The 17,183-nt window shown below is 47.5% G+C and overlaps 1 long non-coding RNA gene across 3 annotated transcripts in view; it reads left to right on the plus strand.

Moving 5' to 3' along the window:
• The window catches only part of LOC108444948, a 171,501-nt gene that overhangs the window by 33,407 nt on the left and 120,911 nt on the right, over positions 1–17,183 (plus strand). The window contains exon 1 of one of the 3 annotated variants that reach the window (XR_001859666.1): positions 16,922–17,002. The exons of the other annotated variants lie outside the window; for them this stretch is intronic. This is a non-coding gene — a long non-coding RNA (uncharacterized LOC108444948). Of the gene's footprint in view, positions 1–16,921; positions 17,003–17,183 lie in introns of those variants that run through there. 3 annotated transcript variants of the gene reach the window in all.

Below are 17,183 nucleotides of genomic sequence, written 5' to 3' on the forward strand. Positions count from 1 at the left end.
TCAGAACTAAAACACAGGAGCAGAGCCTGGCGAGTGAGGGAAAGAAATAAAGTTGTCCGGGAGTTCAGGCTCTTTCCACTCTCTTGACTCGAGCTGGGAGTGCTACTCCCAGTACTGGGGGTTGAGGCAGCCCCTTCCTTGGCCTCCTATGGGAGACTGGCTGTCCAAGGCATGGGAGTGCCAAAGGCAGAAAGACCTGAGTGTGCAGGTGACCCATTGCCTGGGGTTGGTGCTTACGGGGCAGTGCGGCTGTGCTGCTGAGACGTATTTTGTTTGCAATTTATCTGTTTCTGTCTTTGCCCTGCTAGAATTATAGGGTGTATTTGAAAGCATTTAATAAATGTTTTGTTGTATTTTAGTCTCCTGATAGGAAGGTGGTGGTGGGACATCATTATCTGGATTGGTGCATGGGAGGAAATGATGGATTATTAGCACTGTGATCTGCTTTTCAACCCCCTCCAAAGAAGGCAGTACTGCCAGAAGCAAGGGTAGGACTTGCCATTCTTATTTTAGTATTTATTTCTCCTAGGCACATCCAGTTAGCTAACATTTCTGCTCGTTGTTTATTTCTTTTAGAGACTGTAATTCCCTCAGTAGCCTCCCACCTTCAAGAAATGTTCTCTCCAGTGGTTCTGGCCTGAGGCTCCAGCTCAGTCCTGTGGGGTTTTGTTCTGTACTGCATCTTCTGCTCTGGTTCCTGCTCACACAGCAATGCACTGCAAATGAGAATCAGGGAAGGCATGTCACTGCTTGGTAATTTATGCTCACGTCACTCTTGCTGTGTAAATAACTCTACAGGACACCAGCCAGTGAAGAGACACATCCCCAGTTTATGGGAAGCACAGGTAGGTTTCTGTGCCTCCACTACCTGCTTCTGACTCCTGCAAGGGCCGGAAACATGTAAACCCTGCTCAGGACAAATGATCTAAAACGTTGTGGGATTCCATCACATGCCTTTTGGGCTGTGACTGGCACTCTATGAGTTGAGTTAGGCTAAAGGACTATATACACACCTGTTAGAATTTCAGAGGTGTGAGCAAGAGAGAGTGAAGGCTGGCTTTCCTTGAGGTGGCTTTAACTCTGATCCTCTCTCTCTCTCTCACTCGGTGAAAAGGGCTTTGGGACTGAGGTTACAGACCAGCACAGCTCAGTGCAGTCCATTGACCAAAAGTTCCTGAACCTAGAAGTAAATATCTAATTTTTATGTCTCAACAGATTTGGAAAGGCATGTAAGGCACTGGAGAAACTACTCGAATTCAGATGACCTTAAAAAGAAAACTATTTAAAGTGTAGAATGAGGCCAAGGTGAGCAAAAAGCACAGAAGAGGCAGGTGAAGTGACGGCCATAGCTCAGCCCTTCAGTGCCTGTGGGCTGCTGGGCTGCCCTCAGTGCAGGAGAGGGTGGGCTTCCAGTGCCCTGACGGCTCGGTGCATGACATTCACCTTGCTGGGCTTTTTCTCAAGAGTTTTGAAGCCCTTGGCCTGGGTGACTCAGGATGACACAGTCTGAAACAGGGGGAAAGGGCAAAGAGGAGAGAGAACAGACTTTTTTTTTCTCCTTTCATTTGTTAAGCCATTATTTTGTGCGGACAAAGGAGCAAGTTTGCCAAAATGCTAAGAAATACAGATTTTTTGGTCTTCAACAATAGTACCATTCTTGCAAAAAATCACCTCATTTGAGCTGTTGAGTGGTTATGTCATGCAAGAAGGTGGATGAGGGAGAAAAGCTCCCAAACTCTTCCAACTCGATCAGAGCAACCAGTAAACCTCACAAAGGTAATTATTCTCTGATTTAAGGCCTGCTTCTCTGTTTGCAATGTTATTTGCTTGCAGTGACCAAAATGCCTTTGAGAACAAAAAGAAATTTAAACTCATGCAATAGTAACGTCTCCAGGAAATGGTCTTCATCCCTCTCTTGTCCAATAACCTCCTTTCCTTTCTTTTACTTTTGGGGAGGGGAATTTTTTTTTTTTTTTCCCTCAGAAGCTAGGCTGAATTTTGCTTTTTGAAGGCATCTTCTCAGAAGAAGCAACTGGGGCTGTGCACAGCTGGCTCTTGAATATGGAGTTTCTACTGAAACTTCCCTGCTATTATCTTGACAATGTTATTATTATCAAAGCCTGCCAATATTCGGTATGACAGTGAGTGCTCACGGCAGGAAGGAGCACAGCCTGGTCAGCAGAGGAAGGGGGCCACTCGCAGTTGTGCCCCCTGTTGCAAAAGCCATAATAATTTAATCTTCTCATACTGGGATCTGCATTTCCTCTGGCCTGCGCAGAGCTGCTGAGTGCCTGGTTTGCTTTGGCCAAATCACGAGGGCCATTCCTTGAGCATTTTGCAAGACTTCAAATAGAAGATCATGCTGGTAATGACTTCAGGGCAGGATTGGGAGTTATGTTTTTATTTTTTTGTCCTAGAAATAAATGATTTAACTACTAAAATGAGGCAGGCTTCTGGCTTTTGGATGTAATTTAGTTCAAGGTTGTGTTAGATATGTTAGTAGATCAGCCATTCTCCTTCTTTGCCAACCTGCTTAGTGGAAACAGGCAGGGAAGGCAGATCAGCTCAGTGTTGACTTGGTGGATTTGAACTGTCACATACTGTAGTCATTAACTACAGGCATTATCCGGGTATGGATTTTAGTTTTTGGCACTGTTTGTTCTCCGATCCATCAGCATATAGTGGGATATGTTACGTGTCTCACCGTAAAGACAAGTAACTTGGCAAATCGGTCCATGAGGTGTTCTCATTTCTTTGCACAAATCGGCTTGGTCATAGAGAAGTCAGGACTGCCATCTTCCCAGAAGACTGGCCCTTCCAAACCAGTTGTTCCATAATCCCCTCTGAGACCTGTTGGGATGTGCAGAGGAGGAGCTGTACAAGGTGAGCTTGTCAAAGTTGGCTGCTGAGCACGAATTCTCTGGAGCATGTGAGTTGCTCCCAGCCAACAGAAACCACTTTACTGTGTTTAAGCATAATACAGGAAACAGAGCCTTGGGCCTAAAGTGCTGTCTTCAACAAGGCACAGATCTGCCTGTTTATAGTATGAAAGGGCTCGGTAGCACATTTTGGTTTATCAGCTAATCTAAAGCTATGCATGAAAAATCACAGGCAGTGTCTGCTCATCCGAAAGCTGTTCCGAGGCATTCTCTCTTCCTCTCTTTATGCTCGCGTGTCTGTCTGTATCCGGAGTGAGAACGTCTTGCAGAGAGGTGTACACCTGAAAGTGTTAGAGCCAGCCTAGGCCAAGCTCACCAACAAACTGTTAATTTTAAACACAGGCTGGAGATTCCCATGACCACGGGGGTCCTGCCCCTTGCTTAGCAGCCTGGTGGTCTGAGGCATTGGGGTCAGAGTGCATCTCTGGGGCTGTGTGTCTATTGTCTGCCCTTTCCAACTCGGGCTGGAGAGAAGGATAATGGAGTCTGAGCAGCCCCCGCTGCCAAGCCCTCACCACTGGCTGTGCCTGGTCATGAATTATCACAGGGAGCTGCTGACGTTGGGTGGCCACCCAGGAACAAGGAAGAGAGGTCTCTCCCTCAGAACAGGGGTACCGGGAACAAGGTTTGGGCTGAGCCAGCTGGGGCAGCAGGGTTAACACCCTTGATCATCCTTTGTTGGAAGCTGTGGTATTTTTGGCAAGCGGAAAGCCAGGGCTGGGAATTCCTGCATTTCCCCGGGGCTGTCCTGGCAGCAGGGACACCAGCCCCTGTGTATACAAGGTTGCCAGTCATTTTTATCAGGAAGGTAGGAGCTCTTCTTCTGCCATGGGTACACATCACATGGGGCGGTGGGGAACACAGACTGGCAGGACACAGGGAGATGGAGAGCATGGGAAGAAGCAGTCAGAGAGATTTGTCTCTTTGATATGCCTGTTGTCGTGGAGACTGGGAAAATATTTTGCTGTTGTTCTTGTGAGTTGCTACAGTCGTCCATTCCTGTTTTCTTTTGGAAGCTGGTGAAGCTACAGCTGGGTACAGCTGGAGAAGAGAACAGAACAGCGTGGGTTGTTGCTGCCAAATAAGGGGCTGCTTGAGGAAGCTGAAAAGCCATATATTGCTTACAGAAAGAGATGATGTGCCCTTTTGTAGCACTGATCTCAAGCCCTTGTTACAGCCTGAAAACAGGGCTGCAGGCAGAAGGTAGTTTTTAGCTATAGATGTTTAAGGTAGCTCCAGTGCAGTCACTGTGGCTGTAGTATCCCCATATGGCCCTGTTCTGCCCCTAGTAGAGTGGTCTTTTGGGCTTTGTAACTGTGTGTAAGCTATACACAACTCAATGCAGGTTCCTTCTGAGGGCAAGTTTCTCTTGCCAGCCATCACAAGGGATACCTGTACCTTGTGAACCTGTTGTTTCTGGCTGCTGTGCTTGGCAGGACAGCAGGCTGAGGGGGCCTCTGCTCACTGCACGGAACAGCACATTAAACTCACACTGAACTTCCTCCAGAGGCTGGCAGACTTGCATTGACCATGTGCCTTGCCCAGGTGTACAAGAGATAGCTGCATTCCTGTTGCTGCCTTTGCAGATCCCAGTTCTGGGAAGGCTCAGCAGGGTATTTGTACTCTCTGGTATTCCCCGTGGCTTTATGCCGAGCCACTGCTTTCTGAGCAGCTGCCTAACACAGGGCTGGCATGGTGGGGGTTAACTGGGACATCACCTCCTGGTCCCACTAATTGTGCTCATTTGCTGTGCTGTGGCTTCCAGCACCATTTCAGAAACTCGAGGATGTGAAAAAGATGGAGCGAAACCAATGCAAAGTGGGCTTGAAGTGGCTGCTCTCCTAAATGTCAGCTGCCCAACTAAATATAACCCCGAGAGTAGAATTTATGCTTTGCACTCCTTCGCTTTTTATTGTGGGGAGAAAAAAGCCAGGAGCTCAACGGGCTGTAACTTTAATAGGTCATTCCAGCCAGTGCTTACCTTTACAAAATCCTGCTAACACCAGGAAGACAATACAGCGATCAAAAGCAGTGATGAGATTTTTTAGCAGCATTAACCGTCATGACCTAGCAAAATGAAAGAAAATGGTTTAGCAGAACTGTCAGATCCAATATAGCTAATAAAGGCATGGATAAATGTTTATTACATACCGGAGACAGATCATTTCTGTACAGAAATTGAGGATGACCTTTACTGATAACTCTTATCTGCCTGATATCCTGAATAAGAAAAAGAGAGGGGCAGAGAGGGTTGTGCTATTGCTGGTGTTTATGAAAGGTGGAGAAAAATTACAATTTGCAGGTGATGGTTTTTCGACAAGGCCTCTCAGTTAAATAAAGATATGGAACTGTTCATTCTGTACAAGGGCCTCCAGGCTCTGACCTGGCTGCATCAAACGTAATGAGTGTGTCCAACTGGGACACTTTTAGGGAGACTTGATTTTCATACATATGATGTATGTGCACACACACATCCTTGTGTGTTTGTGTATGAGTCTGTGTTTAGGGCAGTACCCAAGTAACGCTGCCCTGAGCCGCCTTCCCTCCAGCTGGGTTTATGTACTGAGCACCAGTAGCTGAAAGCAGACTTCCAAGGGAGGCCAGTTCCCGAAAACTCCTGCTGAAACCCAATGGCCAGACCTCTGGAAGAAATGGGAATGGAAGCCGTCTATTTTGAACTGTAAATGGCACATAAGCTTCTTGAGGCAATCTGCCTTCTCTCTTCCCATTCCATATAAAGCGGCATGTGAGGATTTGAAACACAGGTAATTGCCAGTGCTGAACCTGTCAAGTTCTGAGGCTGCAGAAGTCCCACCCGACCTGACAGCCAGGTAAACATGGGAGTAAAGGAGCAGACAGGTCAGCAGGCTGCCTGGAGCACCAGGAGTGGGCTAGCAGAGTTCTGCTGTCAGGCAATCAAAGAACAAGTTAAATGCAGACTTCTCCCCCCTCAGCCTAGAGTTCAAGCCCTAAACCCCTTGCTTTCCTGATGTTCTCAGCGTGACGAAGAATTGATACGCTGAAAACACCATTGTAGCCATGAGGCTGAGCCTCTTCCAGAAGAAAACCATCACCAGCTACCTGTCAAACAACTGCCTGGAATGAGATGTGAGCGAAATCAGAATCAGGCCTACTACATGCAGTTAATCATAAATAATGCTGTCTCGGTAATGGTTGCAATTAGTTATGAACTTCAATCATTCCTACCGTTTCCATGTTGGCCAATTATGCTGCAGGAATTACCAAGTAACCCATAGCACATTAGCTCTCTGTACTGCCATTGTGGGGAGGGCTCAGGTCACCGGCTCCTCGCAGGATGAATTAGCATGGCTCTCCCTGCACAATGGTGCTGGGCTGATTTACAGGGATGGAAGCTGCCCCTTTGTCTCCTGGGGGTGTAGCAGCAGCATGCTGGAATCACAGCTTTGCAGGGGAGACTTACCCAGCCTTACAGGAACAATGGGAAGTGTGCTTTCTCTGGCTGTGCAGGTGACTTACTAGATGCTGCCAGTAATTCTTAGGTCTGGGGGTGATTCAGCAATAAGCTGAAATAAGACTTTAAGTGATGCAATTTGAAGCTGGGAAAGAGAAGCACAATTAATGGGCTCACTCTAAAGCGTAAAAGATAAGCGATTTCTTAAATGAATGCTGATGAGTGGCTTAGAAGTTCCATAGACACCTCCCCTACAGCTGATTGGAATGCCTTTTGTTTTGGTTTGCAGAGGTGTGTAGGACTGCTGTCTTCTGAGAGCAGGAGTGCTTGTTTTACTGTGGGGCATCACCTGGCTGTAAGCCTTGGCCAAACAAGGCAGGACAGTTTGTTCCCGCTCTTACGGTCTTTGCCTTGATGCTCTTGAGGCTCTGTCACTTGATTTCTTCAGGAACAACTGACTTGGCTCTTTATGTGAACTTTTGTTCATCAAGTTGTGTGGGGAATACTATCCTTGACTGCTGAAAGGCATTTCTGTGGTTGGTAACCGTAATATCCGTGGTAGCTGAAGTGTTTGAACACTTCGAAGCTTCCGGACCAGGCCCACAGTCACACTGTATTATTTTGGGTGAGAGCAGCACTCTAAAGGCTCTTTTTGATGAGATCTCAAGCTCCCAGCTCCATTAATCTCCCTGATAATAATTGAGTTGGCAGTCTCAGTGCTTTTGCCATGCCCATGGATGCTAAGCCTGTAGTTTGAAGATCTCATACCTGGTTCTGTGCTCTGTGGTTTCAGAAGGAATTACTTGAAAGCAGAAAATCTTTGGGAAATTAGTTGCAGTTTTAAAACAGAATATTTTGTCAAAATCAAATTTATTTCAATGAGGAACAATCACTCTAATGGCTGAGAAGAATGCAAAGATTCAATGAGGTATGAATAGCTGTAAGATGGTACAATTACCACCTCAGAAACAATATATTTGTAAAGTTAATTCCTCTTGAACATGAACAATCTCCTTACACTTGACCCCTCTCTATTGCCTCTTCCATGCTTGAACTCTCCTTGAACTTTGTAGATCCATCTTGAGAGTATGATATGGCCATCTCTTTTGCATCTGGTTATTTTAGCTCTAATTTGCAGCCCTAAAATGGCAATTATGGTGATATATTGCTCAAGTCACCCGACATGGATGAGTATCGGGATCAGTGCGTTTATGCACAGGAGTAGTGAATGGAGACTACAGCTATGATTTTAAATGACTTGATTAATTCCGAAACAACACTTCAGAGTCCATTACATCCAGCAGGTGTTGGGGTTCAGGCTGCGCTCCCATTGCATATTCAGGCTGCCTTCCCTCAAACAGCACAAGCATGTAATCTTTATTGCCCCCTCTCTTTTTTTGTGTCCAGCATTCCTTTCCTCCCTTTTGCTCCTCCTTTCAGATCTTCCCTGACTTTTACAGCAGGACAGGAGGGGCAGGTTTGGGATAGAAGTGCTCCTGCTGAGGCTGCTGGCCTTGTTCAGTCTGTCCCTTGTCTCATGGGCAGTACTGCCGGGAGGGAGAAAACGAGAGCAAAGCACAGAAATCATCTCAGCTTCAGGGCTGACTGGGTCCGGATAAAGCAGGGAGCACCGTGCTGAAAACTCTTGCCATACATCACTCTCTAGGGACAGCCTTTTGTAAGGATCGGTTGTCATGGGCCTTTATTATGTGCTTGTTGCCTTTATTGGAGTCTTTGTGGCCTGATCCCGATGTGCTCTGTGTCTTGTTTCAGCCAGAATAATTGCTGCAATTTGGGGAGTTCAGCCCAGCAGAGCCACGGGCTCCGACGGAGAAACAAGTCCCTATTCAGGCAGAGCACTGGAACGACTGCTTCGTGGGCAGGGTGCTCCTTCCCATGAATAAGGGAACAAAAGTCTGGGGCTAATGAGAAGCACGGCATTGGAGTGTTTGTTTTAAAGACAGTGGCTCATTCTGCAGGCTGTGCTCTGGAGGCAAGGGAAGTTCTGTCTGGGGTCAGGAGTCTCCCAAAGGAAGGGGCTCCTGTTTGCCCTGAATCTGTAACTCTTCCCAGCAGAGGTGACAGTGCATGAACCTGCTCTGGAGTCCATGGAAATCAATGGGAGCCTGTCTGCATCATGGAATGTGCCGTAATAGGACAGGCACAATGCTTGGGTGCAGTGTATGGGAGGATCTACTGGGAGATGTTCATGGGGAGGGAAGGGGTGCGGGGCTTGCCCTAAGGCTCTGTTGGAAAGCATTTCCAGCTCAGACCCACTGAGAGAGTGGAGGGATGATGTGTACAGAGCTCTGTAGAAAGTTGCTTCTCAGGGATCAAATGAGAATAGTCCTGGACATCTGGGGGGCAGATAAGAAGTAGTTCTGTACAGTCATTGGGGTTCAGACCTCTGTGAACAGACTGTCAGGGAAATACCTGGCATGGCTTGGAAATGCAAAGGACTGGGTTTGGGGGATTGTGGGTTTTGGGTTTCATCGCTTTGAGAAAATACCCAGTTTTTTCTATCTTTTTTCCCCCTTGATGCTTCATCAGACTTTTATTTCATTTTTAGGGTAGATGGAAAATAGTGTGCCAGCCAGCAGCAGAGGTGACTGACAGGACTCTCTGCCCAGAGCCTGCTCTGTGCAGGGAAAACCATTCCTTTGGAAGCTGTTCCTGACCCGGGGGGTGGTTCCGTGCAGTCTCCCCACTCCGCACATCCGCCTCTTCTCCCACCCATGCCAGTGAGGAGGCTTCTGCACGGGGGCTCAGGCAACTGCAGACATTCACTGCAATACCCAAACCAGGGCTTATTTATATTCCAAAACCCATTTTTCAGCACTGTCAATTTTTCCCTTATGGGCAAACGAAAAGACAGTTAAAGGGACTTTTGGTGACATCCCCCTGTTTAATGAAGCTTGGAGTTATGGGCAAGTGACTCGAAGTGCCGTTATTATCTGCATGAGTGGGCGAGGCCGAGGGTCCAGCAGTGTGCACAGAGCTCCCACAAATGTGCACATTGATCATGGCTAATCAGAGCGCCTGGGTCAGGGGGGCTGCAGAGATGGAGAGTGCTGAAAAAGCTGACAAATGAAGCAGCAGAGCTTGGGGTTAATGCGATATTCAAACAGAATGAGCTATTCAGTTTCTTAGGAGCTTGTCACTTTTCCTTTCCTCTGACATTTTGCTGGAGACTGCAATGAGGAAACAGGGGAGTGTGAGAGTTCATGAGAGAGCAGTGTTCCTAACTGGGGGGGAGCAGGAGAAAGTCCTTCAAGTGGTTCTAAAGAGCAGAAGGGAAAGGCATGGGGGAGTGCAATTCACCTGTGTCCTCCTCACTTTGCCAATGCTTTGCACTCTAATAAAAACCAACTTTTTGGTTGGTTTTTCAAAAGGTGATTTGGAACCTTTGTCATTTCTGCAGCCAACATTGATCTTACTTTGCAAAAAAACCTGCTCAGGCTGAAGCCTCAGCTAAAGAGGAGATGTTTGGGGTGCTTTTCAGGCCAGAGCTGTGCTCTTCCCAGGGCTGAGTTCAGCACTGTAAGAGGTGAGGAGCTGTGTGGGGTGCTGATGTGGTTGGTTGGTTGTTTTTTCAGAGCCACTGTATTGACGGCTGCAGGCAAAACGTATGTGTCAGAAGCAGCATTATTGCCCTACTTGGGCTTCTCATGACTTTCTGGTTTCTTAATAATAAATGCCTCACCTGAGGACTTCTAAGTGTCTGTTAAAAATTCCCCGTATTTCCAGTGCTTTGCATGCTGGTAGCCCAACTGGTAAGGCACAACAATTGTACTTTAAGCGGCATAAATGGTGTCCACCAGTTCCTGTGTGGAACTGTACAGACCAGACCACGGGTTTGAGGGTTCACTCCTGTCAACCCTGCAGGGCAGCAGGGGGACTGGAGGTCCCTGCTGTCAGCTCTAGGCTCTCACTGGAGAAGTGGTCGGGTTACAGTTCAGTTGAGGCTGGTGTACTCTAGAGAAAGTAGCACCTTATGCTCCAGGGAACTCTCAGCAAGAGCCTGCCTGGAATTAACAGCTGGAGAGATTTATTTGGTGCTCTCTAGGTTAGAGGGACATAATGCTCTAAGGAGTGAGAGAGGTTTGAGGAATGCAGGGTCAGAGATCCTGGAAGACCTTTGCTGATTCAGTGGGCATGTGGGCATGCAGTGCTGAGCTCAGCTCCTGGGAGGGGACTGCACCCAGGAGAGCAGGAGATCCTGGGAAGTGCAGCAAAGCTTCCCAGGGAAGGTGTAGCAAAGGACCACGTGCTTGCCCTTGATAACTTGGGCCGTCCCTTCTCTGTGCAGCTGTTGATCAGGAAATCATCCTTGAAAAATTAATCAGATTTTGTTTTTTTAGTGGCGTTTCATGCCTCTCAGACAACTCTGATTTCTCATGTTTTACTTTGTTTCTCCCCACTCTGTTTCCTAAGCATTTTCTTCTTGGAAATACTGGAATTTATTTTTTTCCTAACTTGCAGTTACTTCAGCATTTACAGGGGACTCTCAAATGGTTTTGCTGCTGCATCCCAGATGCAAATAACTCTGAGTCCCCCAGCAGCACATTGCAGGGCTTGACCAGGAGAGTGTGTGGGTCTGGCAAGAGGAAACCTGTATTATACCAGCACTGCACGGAACAAGGAATTTCTCTTTTAAGGTCGCTCCCCAGAATAGCGTCACGACAAAGTCGGAAGGAGAAGAGCAGAGTGAGAGGAGGAGAGGAAGCACATGGCTGCTTGCCTGATACTTTTGGAGTGCATGACAGCTCCAGTTCAACAGTGGTGAGAGCAGCCTGGTAATGTCACCAGGCTGGAGGCTGCAGCCTCTAAAGTTTGGGACAGCACAGCTCACATGGAGCTGACAGGAATGTGTAAGAGCAACAACACATAACATAGTAAAGCCCTGGATTTCTTTTTCCCCACACACTGCAAAAAGCACAACAGATGGAAGGAAAACCTTGGGGAAACAGTCACGGAGCTGGGGCTCAGGACATGGGAATTCAGCTCTCCTTTCCCACTGGGGTGGTACAAGACCTGGGATAAGCAAATGATCTGCCTCTCCTTTGTTTTGCAGATCATTTCAAGATGTTTTTTTATTCTTGTCTGGTTTGACTCTCAGTTCTTCAGGGCTGGCACAGTTTCATATTATCTCCCTTTTAAAGAGGGGCTTTTTTCCAGCATGAACCTGTCCTGAAGTACAGAAGAAAAATACTGACTATTCGTTCATGCCAACAGTATGAATTATTTAATCTTCCCCTGCTCTAAGCAGTCCTGCAGTCTGCTGCTGCCCGTCGTGTGAGGTATTTGGCAACATTCTTCTAAAACAAGCTCTCTCTCCTCATCAAGCTTCTGTCTCAGAGATGCACATGAAACACTTCAGTTTTTTCACCCTTTAATCAGATGCCTGACCTGTTCTGAACAATGCTCAGCTTATGACCTCTTCCCAAGGAACAAGTTTCAAACAAGCTGCCACATCAGATTTTGTGCAGGAATGACTGTGAAACAGCAAGGAGAGCTGATCATGCCAAATAGCGCTCTTTGGGCCAGACCTCTCTCTCCTTCCCTGCAGGAATTAATTTACATTTTTGGAGAAGCATGACCATCTCACTGAAAAGAAATGATATAATTTCTCTAGCGCTGAGAGATCTGCTGTTCTGTGGAGAATGGAGTGCATTTAATTAGGCAAACTATTCCTAGTGAGTTGTCCTTGAACAAACACTGTCCAGGGCACTTGGTTCTGCTGGAGTTATGCGTGATTCAAATGTGAAGGAAACACCACAGTCACCTGGGCCGCAGGTCCTTTGGACAAGGAGGGTGTCAGAAACTCCCTGACGCTCTGCCAGGGCTGTAGGCTGGAGTCTCAGACTGAGGCAATGTGCAAGTCATGCTTGGGAGCTCGTTAGCTTAGAGCTGGGTCTTGGGGTTGAAAGGTTTTGGTGCTGAAGTTATTTTGGTTCGTGTTTCTTTTTCCTCTTCTTTGTTCCTTTGATCATAATAATCAGTGGGACCGAAAGAGTGAAGAAAATGGTGATTTTTTTTTTGGTGAACTCAGTCATTTTGACTAAAACTATTACCATCTTTGGGACACTTGCTGGCAGCTTCAACAAGAGATGCTGAAGCTCAGTGGGTGAATGACTGGGTGACACTCACTGTGTGGGCAATGGGTGCAAATGCAGGTGCCCAGTGTTCCCTCTTCAGCCCCCAGTCTCTGTTTCTAATGACTCCTTTCACTGTTGCTTAATGCACGTTGCCCCATTTTTCCTGGCAAAGGGGGAAAGCATCCTGAGGCTTTGCAGTGCTTTTCCTCTGCAAGGGTGGTGTGCCAGAACAAGGCACCTGGGTGCCAGCTTGGGGCAAGATGTTGTAAATATTGTCCATCAGAATCCCACTTCCCAGGTGTTTGAATACAGGCACTTGCCTGGAATATCCTCTACTTGGTGAGCTGGCCACTGTGCAAGTACATGCGTTGCCTTGGCCTGGGAAGGGCAGGAACACGGGGAAGGATTAGAGGTAAATATCTCCAGGTGTGTCATGGCTGGGTATTGGCATCACCGTGCAGCTGAACTCTGTGCACACTGCAGGGACCCATGGCAAACAGTGACAAGGCTTTATCCCTCAGCTTGACAACCCAGTCTCCAGGACACCGTTGCTCGCTGAAAAATATGGCTTTTCGAACATCATTTCCTATGGCTCCATTTCCTTGTGTTTTTGAGAGAGGTGTTTAAACTGGTTTAGCCCTGTCGTGCCATCACAAGTGTTGTCAAGCAAGTGATGTAACTGTTCTTGTGTAGCCATGGCTTCAATGACATGTGGACCTTGTCCACTGGTGACAGTGCCAATAAACATGGCTTTGCTTTCCTTCTAGCCCCTTTAGATAGGAAAACCTTCCAAGATGATTGGTAAGAGCTGAACTTGGACCTTTCCTCTGGCTCCTTCCTTGAGGAAGCCAGAAGAGTGAAAATGTGATTTTTCAATAAGTACATTTGGTGCTGGTTTGTCCCGTGTGGAGGCAGCTGTGGAAGTTGGAGTGCATCTTCTAACTTCTGGGCAGTACCTTGTAGGACAGCCAGCAAACGAGCAGATGGAAGGTAGGAGTTGTGTATTGTCCTCTTAAAAAAAAACGTGGTGCGGCGTTCCTATTGTGGCAAGTTTCTGTGGAGGAGGGAGTCTGCAATGTTCCCATAATGCTCAGCACACACAGGGTCTCCAGACACTCCACAGTCACGATAAAATTTTAAACACAACTTGATTTTTTAAATTAGCCATGAGTACTTGGTGGTGGGTGGGTCTTGAACACCTTAGGGTGTATTCGCTGTTGGTCAGAGTAGAAAAGGATAAAACAATTCTTTCAGACTTCATAGGGTTTAAGAAGACTTGGTCTGTAGTTTTCCTTCACCGGACGTGAGAGTTTGAAAAGGGGAAAATGCTTCAAACCCTCTCGTAGTCACCCTCCTGAGTCATAAATATTTTCCCCATCACTTCAGTGTCATAATCACTCATTCCCAAGAGAAATAATATTCAGCACTGAAAGCCAGGGCCAAGCCCTTTGTTAAGAGGTCAGGGACTATAAGAGCAGCATTCCTTGAAACAGTATCTGAGGCAGGAGACCAGGATACAGAAACGTTTGCTTGTCTGCTCAGTTTCCTTTTTTGTTCTGTTTTGTTTTGTTTTGTGAAATGGCTTGGCATGGGTTTATGCTTCATGTGAAATATTTACTGTTGTCTTATTTACAAGAGTTTTGAATGCTTGATCAGAAATGTGATCTCTCTAGTTTGTATGCTTACTTTCCAATAACCCAATTAAACCCCAGCTGCTGTGCAGGAGAGAGTGCCTATGCGACAGATCCTCTTTCTGAGGATTGTTCTTCTATAGATTGCTCTTGTGCCCTCTTTGACTGGTGAGAATTTAATTACATGGAAGGAAAAGAAAAAAAATCGAATGCTTTGCTTGGGGATGGAAAAATCTAAGAATCCTTATGGTTTCCCAGAAACGTTTAGGACCAAATCCTGCTCTCAGCTGATGGAACTGCAGTTTTGGTGTGCAGTTCAGTGGGGCACCAGGCTCTACCCCTCTTCCTCCCCTTTTCTCTGATAACGATGGAAGTTAGCTGGAAGCTTGGTTGTCAGGTGGCCAAAGGAGGTAAGGTACAAAAGGAAGCCTCTTGATTGTACAGCTTGTGACTATTCAAATCCCTGGACTTCAAGACTCTTAATGATTTTTCCAAAGGTATTTTGAATAACTATTTAATTGTAGCATTAAAGAACAAAATCGTTGGTCAAGTGAAATATTAGTTCATGTGAGATTGACATCTTGGTGGTTTTTGTTTTGGTTTTTTTTTAATATTTGGACAGGATTAGGCAATGGGCGTTGGAATGTATGGAATGCACAGATGAAACTACATCATATGTCACTAGTGCTCAAGTCTCAATCCTAATTCTGATGATTTTAATAGAGGGAATTCGTGCTGTCACTTCTGTCATTTTGGGAAAATCCTGGATAATTTTTAAGGTGAAAAAAAATCTCCTGATAAAATTTAAGGCTGTCTAATTGCAGTGAACCCAAAGGAAGCATAATCTACGTAATTAGGATATGATGCCAGCTATGGAAATTCAGCCTTTGTGGTGAGACTGCAGGATGGGATAAGGCTCAGAGAAATGCCTTGGCTGAGGGGGTTGCTTTGCTGTGAGACTTGGGGGTTTTTGTCCAGCCTGGGATTGATGCTCCCTGTGCTGCTCTTTTCCCCAGATAGTCTGCAGGGATTCGCTTGGGCTTTTTAAAGAGAAAGCACTTGGGAGCACCAAAAAGCCAAGATGACAAACACTGTGTTTGAGGGAATGGGCCCTAAATTAGAAAGCTGAAACCAGAGGTTTCAGATTAGGGGTTTAGAAGTGAAAATAGCTGGTAGAGCTGATGACACTTCTCACACAAACCGCTTGCACAGCACGCGGTGCTCCTGTGTCCATCCCTTCCCTTGACTCCGTTGGTCTCGGCATGCCTGCTCCTGTCTGCCTTTTCCATCAGCCGTGGCACCCCTGCTGCTGCCAGAGCGACAGCCTGGCTCGGGCGCCCTGCAGCCAGTCGGACAGCTTGGCTCGCGCCGCGGTGCCGGCAGAGCCAGGCACGCCCTGACCTCTGTCATCTGCTCCTCTCACAAGTTTTGGATCTGCGCTAGCTCCTGAGTGTTCTGCTCCAGAGCCTCTGTACCGATCCAGCAGCCCCAGGCACGGAAGCGGCACCGTGGGCCCATCGGGACCCACTGGCACCCGGCACACGCGGGCCGAGGGCTCGCACTCGGCACCCCCTGGCACCCGGCGCGGCTCATCCGAGGGCTGCGCGCCCCTGCGTCATTCTGGAAAATGTCTTTATATGCTGGAACTCCATGCTGCTGTCAGCCTGGTGTGCCTCCGCCAGCCTTTGGGAGGTGACCTCTGCCGTGGAAGCAGTTTGTGTGTTTATCGTGGCCTGAGGTTGAAATGGGAGGTTCAGCTTAGGTGTTAGAAAAGATTTTTTCACTGTTTGGGTGGAATAGGTTGCCCAGAGAGGTGCTGGAGTCATCATCCCAGGAGGTGTTCAAGAAGCATCTGGATCTGGCGCTGGGTGATGGGGTTTAGTGGTTTAGGGGTTACAGTGACAGTGCTGGGTTGATGGTTGGACTTGGTGATCTTACAGGTCTCTTCCACCCTTGGTGATTCTGTGATTCTATGATTGTATTTCTTGCTCAATCCTTTTCCTGAACCCTTTTGGGAGGGTTCTTTTGGCCAAGGCCAGTGCAGAACCTCACTGGGCTGGATGCTCCGGCAGCATGGACAGTGCAAGGCAGCAACGCCGTGCCCTCAGGGCAGGAGCGTGTCCCACCCAGCCTGTCACCAGCGGCTTGTCCTCAAGCACAGGGCCAGAGGCTGGTTCAGCTCCTGGAGCAGAAGCCTATCCTGGATCCTGATATTCCATACTTTAATTTCAGTTTACAGCACTCTCAGGTTCACTTTACAGATGCCTTGTGCTCTTTTTTTTTAATAAGCAGTGTGAGGAGGAATGTTTCAATCATTTGAAATGCTGTTTGTGAAAACAAAAATGCCCCTTTACAATGGTTGTACTCTCTTTTACTAGTGAAATTTTAAGATTGGCAGGTACTGGGAATTTCCTCAACTTTAAAATTTATCATCGGAAGCCAAAACAATATTGGATAAATATGTAGTAGTTTCTTGCTGACTGCCTTCTACTTGATGCGTAATGTCTCGCTATTTAATTCCATTGGTGAATCCAGGCCATAGACCTTCAGGCAATTCTTAGGCTTCCCTTGTGTTGGTTTTCGTACTGCCCTCACTTGGTTTATTGATCTGAATTAATCTGTCGTGCGCTAGTTCGTTTGTAGTCTCATGTATTAGGATGAGGAGAGAGCGTTGAGGATTTTATCCGGACGTTCCGTGCCCCGGCGGGCGGCGCCGTTCGCGGGGAGAGTAGCCAGCAGGGGGCGCCGCCCCTGGCTCGTGACTGGGGGCGCTCACGCGGCCCTCACGTGGCCGCGCGCGCCCCCTTAGAACCGAGGCGCGTGCGGCGCTCTCAGGTGCGCGGCGGGAAAGTCTGGTCCCTCACATCCCGTGATCCCTGGGGCTCCGGCTGGTTCTTGTCGGTAAGAAGGCTTTACTTGCTTGGGAAGGGGTTGCTTCCCGGCACTTTGGGCTGCCGAGGGTGCCTGGTCTGGAATGCTGGTGCCTTGGGGATGGGAGTGCGGGTCGCCGTTCCTTGAGCCCAAGTGATGGTCCTTTACCCTTCCTGCTGTCCCCAGGCTCGTAGGCTGGGTTTGAGGAAAA

Source organism: Corvus brachyrhynchos, unplaced genomic scaffold (genome assembly GCF_000691975.1).
Source record: "Corvus brachyrhynchos isolate BGI_N302 unplaced genomic scaffold, ASM69197v1 scaffold112, whole genome shotgun sequence".
In the NCBI taxonomy this organism is placed as follows: Eukaryota; Metazoa; Chordata; class Aves; order Passeriformes; family Corvidae; genus Corvus; species Corvus brachyrhynchos.